The sequence below is a fragment of the Nymphalis io genome, chromosome 15, assembly GCF_905147045.1.
Source record: "Nymphalis io chromosome 15, ilAglIoxx1.1, whole genome shotgun sequence".
Lineage (NCBI taxonomy): Eukaryota > Metazoa > Arthropoda > Insecta > Lepidoptera > Nymphalidae > Nymphalis > Nymphalis io.
In genome coordinates, this window is record NC_065902.1 from 2,244,231 (window position 1) to 2,262,579 (window position 18,349).

The window sequence follows — 18,349 nt, forward strand, 5'->3', positions numbered from 1 at the left end:
TATATTATAAAGTTAAAATAATACTTCTCTAAATAAAGTGCTATCCATCGCTTATGTGCCCATAACAACATATTGTAAAGCCGATTATATATTAAAAGACAGTACCTAATTCCTATAAGTTAGTTTTAGGAAAATCCGATATGACATAAAGATATGATTGAGTCAGAGTTGTTAGTTAGATAGATGAAGGAAAATGAATTTTCACAGAGGTATTCTCATTAATTATTACTATTATAATGATTTGAAAATCGATACTTCTTGCTTATCCTATGATTTGATCATTTTATTTTTCCTAATAAATAAAAACTAATGTTTGCAAACTAATTTAATCATTACAAATAGAAAATTTGAGGAAAATAGAATTATATGAATAAAAGTATTTTTCGAACAATTTTTTTACTCATAATTATTTTTTTTATTGATAAAAACTAACAAGAAGAAAAAACTACTGAATATTTTGTCTTTGTATATAGAGGTTTGGTATAATAGTACTAGTCTTCATTTATCTATATATACCTGCTAGTTATTAGAAATTATTTTTGTCTTTTTTTTCATACTTTCCGACGTCTTAATCAGATTCACCATCTTTTTTTAATACTGACTTAAGTAGTTACCTTTAATAATGTAAAACAAAGTTTTTTGTCCATTCGTTTACATACTTCTTAAAGTACACGATACACTATTATAAGGTTTTTATAATAATTTATAGAACTTTTTATGCATTGGTTGTTAATAATAATTCGTGTAATAATAGCTAGTTGATACGTTTTGTAATTATCATTTTAAAAATGCCTTTGATTGAACTGCACAGGACGTATGTGCACAAGCGTGTGCGCAAACACAGATGGACACTCTTACCCAACACTCATAATCTGATGGAACAACAATCCGATACGACCAGAAAGAGTTCGTGCAGTGCCTTTACGGCTTTACGTGCTTTCCGAGGAACGGGAGTGTACACACTTCCAACTTCTAGAATCCGGGCTGCCAGGACTTGAAAAAAATATATATTAAAAGGTTTTCTTAATTAAATGCCTCGTGAAAGGTTCTTAAATCTTAAGACTAAAATGTTTAGCGCTGATGACTCAATGTGTTATTATTATATATACTGAGTCTTATGTTACTCACACCTCAGTGTTGCCGCGACTTACGTAGCGAATGGTCAAAATGAAGGCTGTTTACTTCTTACTCGTATGTCTCGTGTGCGTTATTCGCTCATTTGTGGACGGTAGAACGATATTCCCGTATTTATCGAGCGATCAGTTTGACGACCGATCTGTTTTCAGTGCGAACAATGTTGTGGTTCACAGAACAAAACGTGGTATCATAAATAATGGAAAATGCCCGTTAAATTATTATGCCCTACCGTTGCCGATCTTATATTGTGTCCCCTGTAAAAAGTAAGTTTGTGTTTTATATTTTCGTGTATTAAAATATTTTTTATATATTATTAGGTTGTTATTGTATATGATTATATTTAAACATAGAACCTTAAATAATAAAATAACTCCCAACACTATACAAACATATAAAAATAAAAAACCTGTGTTTGTTGGCTCTTTAACTTTATTATAAGCTAAGCGTAATTGACCACAATTTTAAATCAATCGCACCTATAAAAGTTGGTTAGACGCTTCTTTTAATTAAAAATAATTTTAAAAGATCTTCATAAATAATAGCTAAGAAACATTTCGATCACATCATGTTTGAACAGAAAAAACCATATCAAAATCAGTCCATTCGTTTGGAAACTATGAGGCCACAGACAGACACAAAGATAAACAGATCCTCATGTTTAGCTTATAATATTATACAAAGAATATCAATTTAAATCTGATTATTTTCTAACACAAACATTTAATAAGCTTCATATAAGATGACATGCCAATCAAATCGATCTTAAAGTTCGATACATTACATGTCGATATGTTACATGATTGTCCCACTGCTGGGGTAAGGTATCCTCTCCTCTATAGTATTAATACGTTGTTTTTTTTTTAATATCTATAACAAAAAAGTAACAGCCAGTAATTGTAAGTAATAATCGGTTAAAATTTACGTTTTCTAACCATTAGGCTAAATAAAGCATAAGCGAAATGTGAAAACATTACGATATAATATAATTCTTCTATCTATATTCACTCACTCAAGAGCAAGGCTCTATTCTACCAAACAGTAGAATTTAGATGCTGTTACGATGTAACGAGCGAAGGATTAATAGGTTCATTCCAAAACAACCCACAATCGTTTTTGTTACAATGGTAAAAAAACGAAATAGGTAAACAAATACTTCCACTTCGTACGGTGATCACTAATTACTAATTGTTTAATAAGGATAGAAAATCAGCACTGAGGGCACATTTCAAATCGTGGACTGTCTACAATCTTTTGCTTTTGTTCTCGCTTGAAAAACGATTTTTTTCCAACAACTGGTGTGGGACCACTTCTTCTTAGAATCGCGTAAAAATCGTTTTTACTTAATGGCACTATGTTACCAATACAATACCAAAAAAACAGTGATACCTACTTTTTCTATTCGGGGGGGCTTCTCGGGATTCCAATACATAGGGAGGTTCCTAGGGTACATAGAAGGTGCGCATACGCCGACGGCTTCTCGAAGAAGCCATTGATAAACTTATTAGTAATATTTTTTTGCATTCGTTCGTAATATAAAAAAAATCTTAAATTATTTTTAATTTGCCATAGTCGTAAAAATATTGCAATAATAATTTACAAATAAAAACCTTTATTAAAAACCGGTTCATTAAGAGCTTCGATGTCAATTTGTATATCATTTCGATTTAACATCTTTTAATATTTATTCAGATAATATTATAAGAATAAAAAACCACTTATATTTTTATTTCTAATCAATATTCAACTCGGATTAAATTTATTGATCAAGTTATAATGCAATCTTGAGTAATGTCATAAAAAATATACGATGAAACTCAAGCTAACAAACACAAAAACACATCTATTTTATATAATAACTGACCAAATCCAACACACATTGTTTTGCATATATATATATTGCAATTTTCATGAATATCAGTTGAACGGTATAAAGTTAATGTACATTCCTATTTAGTGGCTAGTTACAAAGAGGAAGGTCTAAGAAATTTCAATAAAATTTCATAATTATTTATGCCAACAGTCATGGTGTTTGGTCAATAGATAATCCAATATGATTGGCGTACATCAAGTCACTCGAATTTATGTCTTAGAAACGCACAATAAAGATTTGTTATTTTACACCAATTAAAAAAATTAGATATATTTAATTTACATTGAAGGGCTGATTCATTTTTCGTTCAGAGAATCGTACGTGCTATCCAAAGAGGAATGCTGCTAGGATCCTTGCTACAATTCCACACGATAAATTTGTGCAGTAGCTATTTTTAATTATAATTTGTATAAATATAATAACAAAATAAATTAACGTAGTGTGTACATGTTATATTAAGCCTTAATACGTTGCAGTATTGCGTGTTTGAACTATATTATATAGCATTTTGTTCGAAAACCGTATCTAAATTAATTCAACGTAACGAGATAAGGCTGAAAAAACTTACATTTGCTTTTACATAATATTTTAACGACGAGCCGGTTGGCGTGGTTGGTAGAACACTTGCCTTTCACGCCGAAGGTTGTGGGTTCGATTCCCACCCAGGACAGACATTTGTGTGCATGAACATGTCTGTTTGTCCTGAGTCTGGGTGTAATAATTATCTATATAAGTATGTATTTACAAAAGAAAAGTAGTATATGTAGTATATTAGTTGTCTGGCTTATACTTAATGTAGACTTTTTGATATCGATCTTAGTTATTTATACAGGTGCAATTTGTATCAGTAATTACACATTGAAAACAATGTTCGTCATTAGTTGTGACGTCGTGCCGTGACGTAATATACTATGTCAACAAACTTGACTTAAAGCGCGCGAAGTAAAATTGTTCAACTATGTTAATAAGCATGTTATATATAAGGCAAATGTCCTTTGACTCATCGTCCGGCTTAAAACATGAACCTTAGAGAGTATGTTGGTTCTATTAAAACGTTAAAGGATTGACTGATCATAAATTAAAGAAAGTGTTTGACTCCTTTCTTCGAATTATATGATTGATTATTTTTATGAAAAAAAAGCTGATCAATTTTTATTTGAATAAATACCATAAATGCTCTGCAAGGAAATTAATTATTATAATATATATTTATCAGTGTTTTCTACTTTTTAAACGAATTTTCATATTCAATTTAAGACAAAAGTTCCATGATCAGTCATCGACGAGACGGTAGAATGGTTACAAGGATAACGGTATTTATATTATATCTTAGTTAACGCTTAGACAAGTTAAATAATAAGAAGGAAAAAATTGCAGGCCTTTTTCAAATGATTAATGGTATGGTTATCACTTAAATCTCTATAAATTCCTCCATAATAGTATTGAGTGGTTGTTTGTATTTGTTGACTTTATTAAGTCTTTTTTTTATAATATAGGTTGGTGGTCGAGTATATGGGCCACCTGATGATAAGTGGTCACCAACGCTCGTAGATATTGACATTAAGAAATGTTAACCATCGATTACATCACCAATGCGCCACCAACCTTGGGAACCAAGATGTTATGCCCCTTGTGCTTGTAATTACACTGGCTCATTCACACTTCAAACCAGAACACAACAATACCAAGTACTGCTGTTTTGCGGTAGAATAGCTGTTCAGTGGGTGGTACCTGCCCAGATGAACTTGCATAAAGCCCTCCCACCAGTAAACAAGTCTCAAGACTCTTATTATTAAATTATTGTTTTTGTCTTAATAGCATAACGGTGACTGCCAAGCGTTACCAATGACGTTAATCGATTCTCACCCTTCGAACTAACGCCGTCCATCAGAAAACAAAAATATTAGTAATGCTTAAAACAGGAATTTCTATTATTTAAAACAAATGAAATCATGTTTAAGTGACATCATTTATTTTTATTATGCTCTGTGAACGTTTCATCATCTAATGTTTTTTTTTTTTTTTATAACAAACAAAATACAGCCACACTTAAAAACACAAACAAAACAATTAAGTTCAATTATTATTATATTTATATAAAGTATTTAACAGGAAGATTTAAGAGAAAACACTTTGACCAATTGGAGACGATGCTTGACATCGTGTCCTACATATATCGATTATAACCGTAGGACAAACAAACTTTCACCTGATTCAATAAAATGTCATCGTTAAAAAATGTCACTGCTATATTAAAAACGGGCTGCTAATTTATAAATACTAATATAATAAATGCGAAAGTGACTTTATTTGTTACTTTTAGGTCTATTTTGTTTTTTTTTTCGCTGGAAAAACGCGTTTACACGTTTCCCCCACTTGAAGTGGGGGGGTATGTGGGACTCGCCGGCGCCGAGTATGTGCCCACTAAAAAACCAGCGGTACCCACACCGCCTTTTCGAGGGGTGTCACGGGATCGCTTGCGCATACTACCGTGACGCCCCGACGGTTGGCCCGCCTCTGCAGGCCTCCAAATCCTAGGGGGTTCTCAGGGTACAACGACCCCCTAACCCCGGCAACACTTAGGGCGGGAGGAGAAGATGCGCATAGCGCCGACGCCTTCTCCCCGGTCTCCTTCAGCGAAGCGAGTCAGTGGAGGCCCTCTCCTCACGCTCCCGCTCCGCTGTCTCCTTCTGCGACATGACATTTTCGCAGAAGGAGACCGTCTCCAACCAGCACCTCTCGCTACCAAGCATGGCATTTATCACATTCGGCAGCGAGAGGTCTTCACCGACTAAGGCCACCAGGGACAGGCGCTGAGGTCCCCAAGCGGCACACTCCATCAGAGTGTGGCACGCTGTGTCCGAAGGCGCACCACACTCATGGCAGGAGGGTGTCACCTCCCACCTCGCTATCTAGTGCAGGTTACCGAAACAACCGTGTCCGGTAAGTACCTGCGTCAGCCTGAATGTGAGTGTGCCGTGACTCCGTTCCACCCAGCGACTCAAGTGGGGGCGGACCGCCTCCACTGTCACTAGGCCTGCCGAGGGGGACCTCAGGTCCTCCTCCCACCTACGAATCAAGGCTCGCTGGGCTAGGGCCCTGACTCGCTCAACCTCCGCTGACCCTGGACGGACGCCGCTTGACCTCGTTTCCCCCGGAACCGGTGCACTTCCACAAGCACCTCTGCCTGGAGTTCCCAGGGCGGATCGCTCGCGAGAAGTGTCGCTGCCGTCCATGACACCGTACGGTACCCACGTATCGCTCTCACCGCTATGACTCTTTGCGGCCTCCGCAGAAGAGCTCTGTTACGAGCAGTGACAGCATCCACCCAAATGGGTGCACCGTACAACGCCATGGAGCGTACCACGCCAGCGTATAAACGCCGACATGGTGTTTCCGGCCCTCCTACATTCGGTAGGAGGCGGCCCAGAGCAGCAGCAGCGCTTATGAGCTTCGGGCCGAGTTGGACAAAATGCTGCCTGAAGCTCCATCTTCCGTCCAGGATCAGGCCCAGATACCTCATCTGGGCTTGCACCTTAATCACCGTCCCCTGGATGGTGATAGATGCCCCTCGAGGGGGACCCCGACGTGGACCGTGGAATAGGAGGGCCTCTGTTTTTGTGACAGAGACCCTCAAGCCCAGCATCCTAATCCGATCCATCGTGAGTGATACTCCGACCTCGGCCAGGCGGGCCGCCTCCTGAAAGGTCTGCCCCGTCACCGTGATGAGGTTGTCATCCGGCGTAGCACAACACCCTCATTCCGGGAAGGATGGGTCCCTAAGGAGCCAATCGAATCCGACGTTCCACAGGATTGGGCCGAGTACCGACCCCTGTGGAACGCCGCAGCCTACCCAACGCCGGACAAGTCGCCCATCGCCCCCCTCCCAGAGGACCACTCGGTCCCGGAGGTATGCCCCCAACAGCCTTCTGAGGTAGGAAGGCACCCCGTGGTATCGGAGTGACTCCCTTATAGTCTTGAAGGGAAGACTGTTAAAGGCGCTCGCTACGTCCAGCGATACCGCCAGGACTACGTCTCCTGGGGCCACCGCCTCGGTGGTCCAGGTCTTTAGGGCGTCCAGGGCGTCAATGGTTGATCGACCCTCCCTGAACCCATACTGAGCCTCTGAAAGACCCGGCCCCACCTCGTTGAGGTGCTGAATAAGACGGGCAGCGAGGATCTTCTCGAAGAGCTTGCCCGTCTCATTCAGCAGCACAATTGGCCTATATGCCGAAGTAGAATCGAGTGGACGCCCCTCCTTCGGCAACAGAATCAATTTTCCCTCCTTCCACAGCTTCGGAAACTGCCCACTGGAAAGACATTCATCAAACAGTTCCCAAAGCCTCCCACCTAGATGTTCCAGAGCGTCACGCAGAACACGCCCTGGAACCCCGTCCGGACCCGGCGCTGTGGTTTTGGCCCTCAATCGATCGAGGGCCATCTCCATCTCTCGCTCCGTAACGTGTGGTGGAGCCGCACTGTCATCTGTTACAGAGCGAGCGATACTTGGTGGGACGTGTTCGCCTGGTTGGGGAAATAATTCACCAACCAGTCGCAGGAGGAGATCCGGCGGCAACGTTTCCGTCGCAGGGGCGCCGTGTGTGCGGAACTTTCCTCGCACACCACGGTACGGGCGTCCCCATGGGTCCCTGTTCAGGCCCACCAGAAGCTTACTTTTAGGTCTTAACTTAACCGAACAAATAAATTTTGCACACAAAAGGACATAGGGGTGACTCCCTCCTCCCACAAGCAGACGAAGCTGCGACTGGAAAGTAGTTTCAAAATAAATGTAGAATTATAGCATATTTTATTTTACAAGTTTTAAAAAGGTTTAAATCTAAATAACCATGATATACAAATATAGAAAAAATCGCCGTAAAAGATTGTTTTGGGGCATTGTGCACAGGGCGCTTTTAAATTTTTTTAAACATAACATTATTAGATCAAGAAAATATGACATAGTATTAACAATATGAAAGGAAAGTAAACAACGCAATCGATTAAGGGATTACTTTTACATCGCTAGGCGAATGTCAAAGTCACAGGTTCAATCCCCTCCCTACGCCTTGGGCTCGTCGTGGAGTAAATATGAATATTAGTGATTCCTTAAAAACCGGCATTGATTGTATTCTACTTTCTTTAAAGTTACTACTGTAAATTATGCAATGTTTAAAAAACTCAAACAATATCTGTATTCATTTAAACCAAGTAATTGTCACTTAATTTTATTCAGTTGTAGATCTGTCTTCGTGATATTGTATATAGAAAAGCAAGAGAAAAGTTGAGTCCAATCCATTTTAATATAAGAATATGATGAAATTATAAATAATCATATAATATTGTATGAAAATAAAATAAAAATATTGAAACTGTAACCAGATCAATAGTCAAATTTTCTCTTGAAATGCCGCTATAAGATTTCGGTAGGTCGGTATACCCGTTTATTCATGAGCTCAGAACATATTACAGTAAAGACGGTCAGCCATGAGTCAGTTAAATTACAAGTGCATCGTAACTTCATGCATAACGGATTTCGGTGGTATAAACAATGACTAATGCTCTCAACAAAGTAATCAGATTCCTTGATTCGACCTCAAAAAACTCTTTTGCATTTCTACTTTCCTAGTACTCTCTCTATAGCATCGCTAGTCGAGTTGGCTTAAAAGGAATCTGAGATCCTGGGATCAAATCTCAATCGAGCCAATCAAAAGAGACAGAATTAAGAAGTTGGCGTCGTATAGTCCCATGTCTTAAAACAAAACGTCAAAAATGGAGAGTAACCTCCATTTTTGACGGTTTGCTCTATATTGAACCAGAGTGCATCTGTGTTTGCGCACACAATAGTACACTATTTATCAAACAATTTATTCAGAGCTGTAAGACTCACTTGCTTATCGACATAAAGTTATAACTACCAAATAGACACGTGTAATTATAACGTAATATTAGTAAGGCGTTTAAACGTGATTTCTTTTTACACATGACGTTACAAATTATATATGATTCAATATACTGAGTCATATGGGATTATTAACTAATTGTTATTCAGGAAAAAAAAAATTACTCTGTGGTTTTATAATAAAAATACTAGCATTGTTCGTGATATATTTTATTTGAATAATTATTAGGTGTATATTTGAAATAAGAATAAATAAATAAAATCTTATAACGTTGAAGTTTTTATCATGAATGTGTGATTTCAGAATTCAAGTAAATAATATATAAAATTTTAAATAGATAGATAGATATGCGAAATTTAAGTTTAAATTAAGCACAAAGAATACCGTGACCGTGAAAAGCTTTTAACTTGTTGTGTGCTTGGACACTTACCACAACACTGTGTTTAAATTATCTCTCATGCAATTTCACCTGTTAGATTTTTTTATGAAATAGGTAGGTGGACTGGCATATAGGTCACCTGATACATTTCGTACATTGCCAATGCGTCATTGACCTCGGTAACTGAGATGACCCTGGCTCACCTTCAACCCGGAAGGTGGAATACTAAGTGTTACAGCTTGGCGATAGAATATCTTATGACCCAGCGACCCAGCGAGCTTGCACAAAACCCTGCCACCAAATAAAATATTGTAACTAAACATAAACAAGTTCCACCCAATCGATTGAAGTGAAACTTTTGGTACTTGTGACAAAATAGTTACATACCATAATTTATTCAAAATTCCTGTCAAAAAAAAATTACTCTTTCATTTCATAATTTCTAGCTTAGTTGAATAATAAATTTAATAAAACCACGGTTGAGCCGTTATGACCCAGTGATTAGAAGACATGAACCTTACCGATGGTTCCGAGTTCAACCTATGAATGTGGGGCGGATGTGATTCTGCGACGTGTATTCCCGACCCGGCAGCGTGGTGGAATAAGCTAAAACCATCTCCTAAAGAAAAGAGCAGGAGGCCCAGCAGTGGGACATTTACAGGATGTTACTGTCATGGTTGACAAGGAAAAATATTCCGCAGTAAATCTTGTAGGACCTTTTATGATAAAAGAATTAACGATATAATCATAATAATAAGAGCATTTATATACATTATATGACATTTAAAAGTAATGAATACGTGAATCTTTTCATGACATTTAATTACAAAGAGTAGTAAATAGGTAGCCATCTTTTCTCAGAAGCGAAGTCAAAGCAGGTTCGCTTAACGGGTTTCCGAACTACTTTCAATATGTACCCTGGTTAATTATTGCGCGCGCTTTACTATATTAAGCGATGACAAACTATATTTTTGAAAGTGAAAATTGACGGTGGAAGTGAGTGCAACGTTTTATATTTAACGATTCAAAATCATATTAAGTCTATATTTTTTGATACTTGATTTAATTTATACTTGATTACTTGGTGGGCATTGTGCGAAACAGTCTGGGTTGGTACCACCCACTTATTATACTATATTATACCACCAAGCAGCAAGACTTAGTATTGTTGTGTTCCGGTTTGAAGGGTGAGTGAGCGATTGGTGGCGCATTGGCGATGTAAGGAATGGTTAATATTTCTCACAGCACCGTTGTCAAAACTTGACATTCTGCCTATCTACATACGAGAAAAAAAAACATGATGACTGGAATAAGTGCAAAGTTTCTGTTTGTAACGTCTTGTATATATAAAATTTCAATACTGTCTACCATCTTGATATATATTTAATTTTACATTTTTAAAAGATAATAATTTTCGCTTTGTAAAGCTCGCATCTAAATATACGAATGCCCTTACTTTGACATTGTAATCACCTATTATACTGGTACTTGCAAATAATAATAAAAGTAATGACAGCCAATGGTTACAAAACAAGCTAACTAGATATGTCTCAGAGTCCATTGCTGTAAGAAACCATTAATTTCACTATCAACAATGCTTTATGTTACGGTTTCAAGGTTGAAAACATAAGTGACTTAGTGTTATTAAATGCAGACGTTATTTATAAAGGTGCTATCTATTAGGAGTGATAATGTTATAAAGAACTCGATTCAAAACTGACTCGTTGGTCTAGTGGCTTAATGTAAGGCCGTATGTAGAGGTCCTGGGAATTCCCAGGTCAGGCCGATGAAAAGTTATTGGGTTTTTCTGTCAGAAAATTCTCAGTAGCAGCCCGGAGTCTGGAAGTTGGAAGTGTGTACACTCCCATGACTCGGAAAGCATGTAAAGCCGTTGGTCCTGCGCCTGAACTCGTTCCGGTCGTGTCTGATTGCCGTCCCATCTGATTATGAGAGTTAGGGAATAGAGAGTGCACTTGTGTTTGCGCACACAAGTGTGTGCACTATAATATCTCCTGTGTCGTTCTAATCTCTCTTGAGATTGGCCACCGTGGCCGAAATCGGTCTGGAGAACATTATTATTATTATAAAGATTAATCATGTGGCAAGAATAAAATCACAGGACGCCCGGCAGTTATAAAACATTAAATTGATGTTCATTGAAATAATTTATTATTAAAGAAAATAAATAAATAAACATGTAGCAAAACAAATAATGAGCAGTTTCGTTAATAAAATAAACATATTTTTGTTCTGCGCGCAGTACAAACACTCACACAACCAGAGAAGTGAAGAGAATCACAAGAATCAATAGATGTTTTCATATCAGAAATGGTTCTATGCAGTATTGGTTAGCTGTGCTGTGTGTGCACATGTGTTACACTCTCCTGGGCAGCTGGATAATTTCCTTTGAGAATGGCCACCGTGACCAAAATCATTCATGAATAATGACATTCTTATTATCATTAGAATATTTAAAATAATAATTGCTGCTTTCATTTCATAGTACTTTGACGATCGACCTTCGCTCAGCTCTAATAATATTATATATGTCATAATAATGTAACAACAATAATAACAGCCTATTAATGTCCTACAGCTGGGCTAAGGCCTCCTCTCCCTTTTGATGAGAATGTATGGAGCTTATTCCAATATAATAATGTAAACTATAACTAAAAACAAAATTTCAACCACATCACTAGAGCAGTTTCTGTGATACACTAAATATATATATTGATATGTACAAGAATTTATCTTTTTTATTATAATACATTAGTCGTTTGCGTGTCGTTATTATTGTTGTACATAAAAGCAGTAGCAAACACAGGTTACGGTAGTACATACATAATATGTAAGATCAGTAATATTTTACGATATGAAGATCCATTTGTAGGACTGCCTTCTTAAAATAAATATATAAAAGTGTCATCTTGGATAAAACAGCGTTTAATATTCACACTATTTTCAAAGCCAATATAAAAATATACACTTTTAAAATATAAAGAAGAATATTAACAGAAAATGTAAGACTATAATTTTTAATTTGATACGGCCATACTTCTGTTAAATCATATATTACGTAAAACCGAGGATATTTTTATCTGGTGTATGATTAATGGACTGACTTTGTTGAAGGCGATGATGGTATAGTCGTTAGAACATATGTATTTTAACTGAAGATTCTGGATCCAAGCCCAGGCTTTTGTGCTGAATTTTTATTTGCTTATTTCGTAATCGGTTAAGGTAAATATCATAGGAAATCTTCATGAATTGGATGAATACGTACGTGGATTGGATACGCGATAGAATAAGCTCTGAACCTCATCCTCAAAATAAGAGGAATATTTTATTTTGTTTAATCATATATTTAAAAAAAACCATTTTAAATACCGACTCTATTTATAGCTTAATAATAATATACTAAGAACATTAAATTATCGTTATTATATATAGTTATATTTTAAATATACAAACATACTGGTGGTAGGTCTTTGTGCAAGCTCGTCTGGGTAGGTACCACCCACTCATCAGATATTCTACCGCAAAACAGCAATACTTGATATTGTTGTGTTCCGGTTTGAAGGGTGAGTGAGCCAGTGTAATTACAGGCACAAGGGACATAAAATCTTAGTTCCCAAGGTTGGTGGCGCATTGGATATGTAAGCGATGGTTGACATTTCTTACAATGCCAATGTCTAAGGGCGTTTGGTGACCACTTACCATCATGTGGCCCATATGCTCGTACATCTTCCTATTCTATAAAAAAAAAATGTATAAGTAAGTCTGTCAGTCTTTTACGCTTTCACGGCTAAGCTATTGATTATAATTTGGTGTCTCGGCTGCGTGAATCATTACCAAAGGTCGCAGATTCATGTCCGGATAACCATCCATTTACTTAATATGCGTTTATATTTAATCTCGTCTCCGCTCCTCTTGTGGCGAAGATGTAAAACCTTCACGTCACGCTACTTTGATATGCTTAGACATAAAAATACATAATACAAAATAATCCTTAACCAATTAATAGAACCATATCATCAGAACGCTATAAATTTTAACACAAAGATTTAAGTAAATATTTTCTTGAGCGTTATTGCAACAAGGTTCTAAATAGGAATAATTAATTGCGAAATTCATTTACACATTTACGTGACATTAAACAATATATCAAGGTAATTTACGACGAATATTTAATGCTACTGCCACACTTACGTGTTTACGCGATACAAATACCGAAAATGTCTTTTTCAAGATGTTAATTTGGGATTAGTTCTAACTTCTTAACGTGATCTGATATCAAACAGACTAACAACGCATTTGCTTCTATTATCATTGTGCACCAATAAACTTTTATTTAATGAAGACGAGAGAAACGAGATAACTTTTGACAAAGTAATCCATCTATATAACTGCAGGCTTAAGGCATATTTTTGATAAAATAATGATGGCGCATTCTATGCTAACATTAATGATGAATTTAACGCAGATAGAGTACTAGCATAGCATAAGAAACATCAAAAAAAAAATTTCAATGTAATGTTCATTTTTTTTTTATAATTTTAAGAGATGAATGTTGTATTTGGTTTTAGAATAGAATAAAATGTTTACAAATAAAACAATTTCGATGGAAATATGTGCTTCATGTCTCGTATATTGAGTTTCTTGCTCATTTTTTGATTGTATCATACCCGCCGGCTATTGTTTTATTTTATTTTTTAGTATTTATATTATCTTGTCCTGTATTAAAAAATCAGAGGTATTTCTTTCCAAATAGATATTTGACAATCAATAATAATAATAATAATTTATTGAGAAAACATATAAACATAGAGTTTTTATATAAATAAGTAAAGAAAAAAAAATTAAAATAATAATAATAAGCAAGTACAATGCACGCATATTGAATAAATATTTTGTTTTTGTCTTTGGTAACTATCGTACCTATTTAACCGTGATTATATAACAACAAATAAAAATCCCGTTATTGAATTGTTAAGTTGATATCATATTGTTAAGACTTGATTATATGTTTGTCAAAATTTGAACCCAATGACCTTTGGCTGCTTGCGAAATTAATTTGTAACATCTTCGTTCAGTAACAGTAACAGTAACAGCCTGTGAATGTCCCACTACTGGGCAAGGCCTTCTCTCCCTTTTGAGGAGAAGCTTTGGAGCTTATTCCACCACGCTGCTCCAATGCGGGTTGGTAGAATACACATGTGGCAGAATTTCAACGAAATTAGTCACATGTAGGCTTCCTCACGATGTTTTCCTTCACCGTCAAGCACGAGATGAATTATAATCACTATTTAGCACATGAAAGTTCAGTGGTTCTTGCCCGGGTTTGAACTCACGATCATCGGTTAAGATTCACGCGTTCTAACCACTAGGCCATCTCGGCTTTTTCGTTCACTCACACTTAATCGTTTATCTCGTCTTCATTGACGTATGTATAGCGCATTTTATCTCGTTCAAACAAATTTATCTCCGAACAACACCGTATCTTAATTTAAAATCATTAATCAAATGTTTACGAACTGATATTAAGAAGAAAAACGATTGTAACTTTCGTTAACGCATTTCATTTACGGTGTTATGCAAAAATTAGATTTATATGGGTTTTCTTTTAATATTTCTACTTTTATACATAAAAATTATGTCATATTATGTCATATGTCGTATTCAAAACAATAGCTCATTACGTAGTAAATTAGATAAATAGATTGACTTATTCCTTAGTAAAAAGTTTGCAAAACGTTTTTAAGGTTATAATATAAACTTAATAGTTACCAGATAAAGAGGTCAAAATTATGAGTTCGTATTAAAATTCTTATGCCCGGGTTCGAACCCACGATCATCGGTTAAGATTCACGCGTTCTAACCACTGTTCTAACCACTGGGCCATCTCGGCTCTTATATGTTTAATACATAAATGGAAATCAACTCAAACTCCTTATTGACAGCTGATGTTCATACTGTCGCTGGACAGTGATGTTATGTACATATTTTTTAAAATAAACTACAAACATAGTAACTGTATGAACAAATACACAAGATTTTTCCGAGAAAACTCAGGTATGTGTTCGTGTCAATTTGTATGAAACGAAATAAAAATATAAAAACCGTCAATAAATACGTTGTTATTTATTAGAAGTATATATTTAATCATGTCGAACGTATATAGTCTTCAATGCCTTAACGATATGATCTCATACGCCTTTTTAAAAATGCATAGCAACTTCCCGAATATATAAAAAATTAAACGTAAAACATAAAAATATACAAGCAATTAACTTAATAATACTTTTAATAAACGATATAATGTTATGATAAATTATACAGGCGCCACAGGTTTATTCACTTCTCGTGAAATGTCTTTGTACGAGGTAAACTATCGTGACTTTTAAGATGAATCATCGTATTGGCTACCTCCATTATATATCCTGTTTCACTTACGATTTTATTCTGCGGTTATACTTACGCTTTTAGCTTCTATTTTTAAATTTGCGATAGATTTTTGATTGCTATTAAGTAAATTGTCTTTTTAAAACAAAAAAATAATAAACTGATTTGTATTAAGCAAAATAAAAAGTTCTACATTAAATTTAAAAAAATCAGGTTTTTTTTTCTAAATTCGTCTTTTAAACTGAAGGAACCACGGACATACAAAATTAAAATAATATATAGAACATAATCACTTGCTCAAGTATAATCATAAGATTCGTTTTAAAATGTTAATTGTATTTTTTGCAATATTAATTTAATGTGACTGTTTTTGTGCGTAGAGGACAACTGGATTCTAAACGTTTGATTATATATATATTTAGTTAAACACTGATTTCACTCTTTCTGACATTATTGATTTGACATTCGAAAGAAGAAGACACAGCTTTGTTTAACTAATCATCCTCTAAATAACGCTTATAAACCAAAACCTTAACAGATTATAAATTAAATTTAGCTATAATTATTCATTTGTTTTAATTTAATCTTAAAAAAAACGAGGAACTATTTTAGGGATCGTGCTTTAATCTTTACCGGAGGCGCCAATAGACTTGTTATTTGCGTTCAATGACCTTTCAAATTAGTATATTATTAAACAATGGATTGCATTGCTGTAATTTATTTAATTCTGTGATGTAAATTACAGTTATGTATTGTAGTTGTAACAGATCAACTATTGAAATATTTCACAATTGAAGAAAACAAAAAATAAATGTGCAGTAAAATAAATAGAAACAAAGATTTTTAAATTGAATAAGTATATTATATTTATTATTATAAGAATGCATACTACTGAAGTATATAGTCTAAGAGCCACGCAAACACAAAAAAATTATAGTGACAACGGGCAGCATGACGGTATAACAGATTGCTAATATGCTGTTTGTCGTCACGGCATATGAGTTGTTATTACCCCCAAAACGCACCAATTTAAATGATTAATATCAAAAATAAAAAAATTGAATACATTCGATACTGTTGTTAAAATATGTATATAATATGATAACATTTTCGCTTTCTTTTTTCAGGGAATCTAGACATCCAAGAGAGCGTTGCTGACCTACCTAGGCGACCTTGTGCGGTCGTTCCTTTGAAGTATTCAATAATGACTATTAAATCATTATTATGGATAGATTAGATGAAAAATGGTCGTGCAGAGCTTAAATAAGGTTCTGTCTTTGAAATTGCCGTTTTATATCATACATTTGTGGATTCAACATTTCATTTATTAGAGTATATTAGTCATATTTTCGATGCACTTTTGCCAGTTAAATAGGTAATTAATACCTCTGCTATAGAACGGGGTCTGGAGTCATGAATTTAAATAATTTAAAAATATATTTAAATTAAGAATTTTTATTCGAATATAAGATATCGATTTTCATACTAGCCAGTATTATAAATTGGCAATTTCGTGATACGGACCTAATAAGTTATAACCGAGTAACTTGAAGAACGATTACGCTTATGCTCAAAACAGTAACTGAAGCTTAAATATTACTTGTTAAAACTATTTGTGCTTATGGTAATTTAACTATTATCAAATATATATATTTTAGACAAGACAATAAAATATACCGTGTCTAGTGCGAGTTTTTTTACTTATTCGATGACTGCGACGTGTATGGAATGAAAACAGTGCCATCTAGTGGCAATAATCGGAATTCCACTTTTGTATATTATCGAAAACTCTCGTTGCAATATGTCTATACTTTAATTTTGTAAAATTAATTATTTTCATAAAAAGTCGTATTATTAAGGTTATTATTAACCACTGATCAGATTTTGATAAAATTTCGTATGAAGCTAACTTCAACCCCAAGAAAGGAATAAGCTACTTTTAATATATACGTTAAGAAACTAAGGGTTGTAAGGTTTATCGTATCGATAAATCTTTTCACATACCTACGTAGCATTTGTCAAACTTTTTATAATATATAAACCGACTAAATTTAAGATGACTATCATGACTGACTGACACTTAAGGTGATACTGGTATATTTAATTTTGTATCAATTTATATTTCAATATTTTAGTTATTGTTTTGAGACCCATGTAAATAAATAGTTCTTAATATAGTTTAATATATTTATTGCCATTTAAATACACATAAATAAGGTTGAAACATTGCTAATAACCCTTTAAGTATACAGACGAAATAAAAAAAAATTGTTCATCCACTTTCAGATATCCAAAAAATTTCATTTTCATTTTTTTTGTTCCATCACACTATACTAATTGTTCGTATTTATATATACTTCATCTCAGTACTGTATATTAATATGATGTAATACTACTAAATGAAGATATTCTACCGTAAAACAGCAATACTTGGTATTGTTGTGTTCCGGTTTGTAGGGTGAGTGAGCCAGTGTAATAACAGGCACAAGGGACATAATATCTTAGATTCCAAGGTTGGTGTCGCATTGGCGATGTAAGCAATGATTAAAATTTCTTACAACGCCAATGTATATGGGCGTTGGTGAACACTCGCCATCAGGTGGCCCAAGTGCTCGTCCGCCTACCTATACTATAAAATTAAAAATAAAACTGACAATATTA

The 18,349-nt window shown here is 35.1% G+C and overlaps 1 long non-coding RNA gene across 1 annotated transcript; it reads left to right on the forward strand.

The window, feature by feature from the left end:
• The first annotated feature begins 1,147 nt into the window (after window positions 1-1,147).
• Window positions 1,148-18,337, forward strand: LOC126773609 (uncharacterized). Its single transcript, XR_007669749.1, has 2 exons — window positions 1,148-1,400; window positions 16,816-18,337. It is a non-coding gene; the product is annotated as an uncharacterized LOC126773609 (long non-coding RNA).
• The last annotated feature ends 12 nt before the right edge of the window (window positions 18,338-18,349 follow it).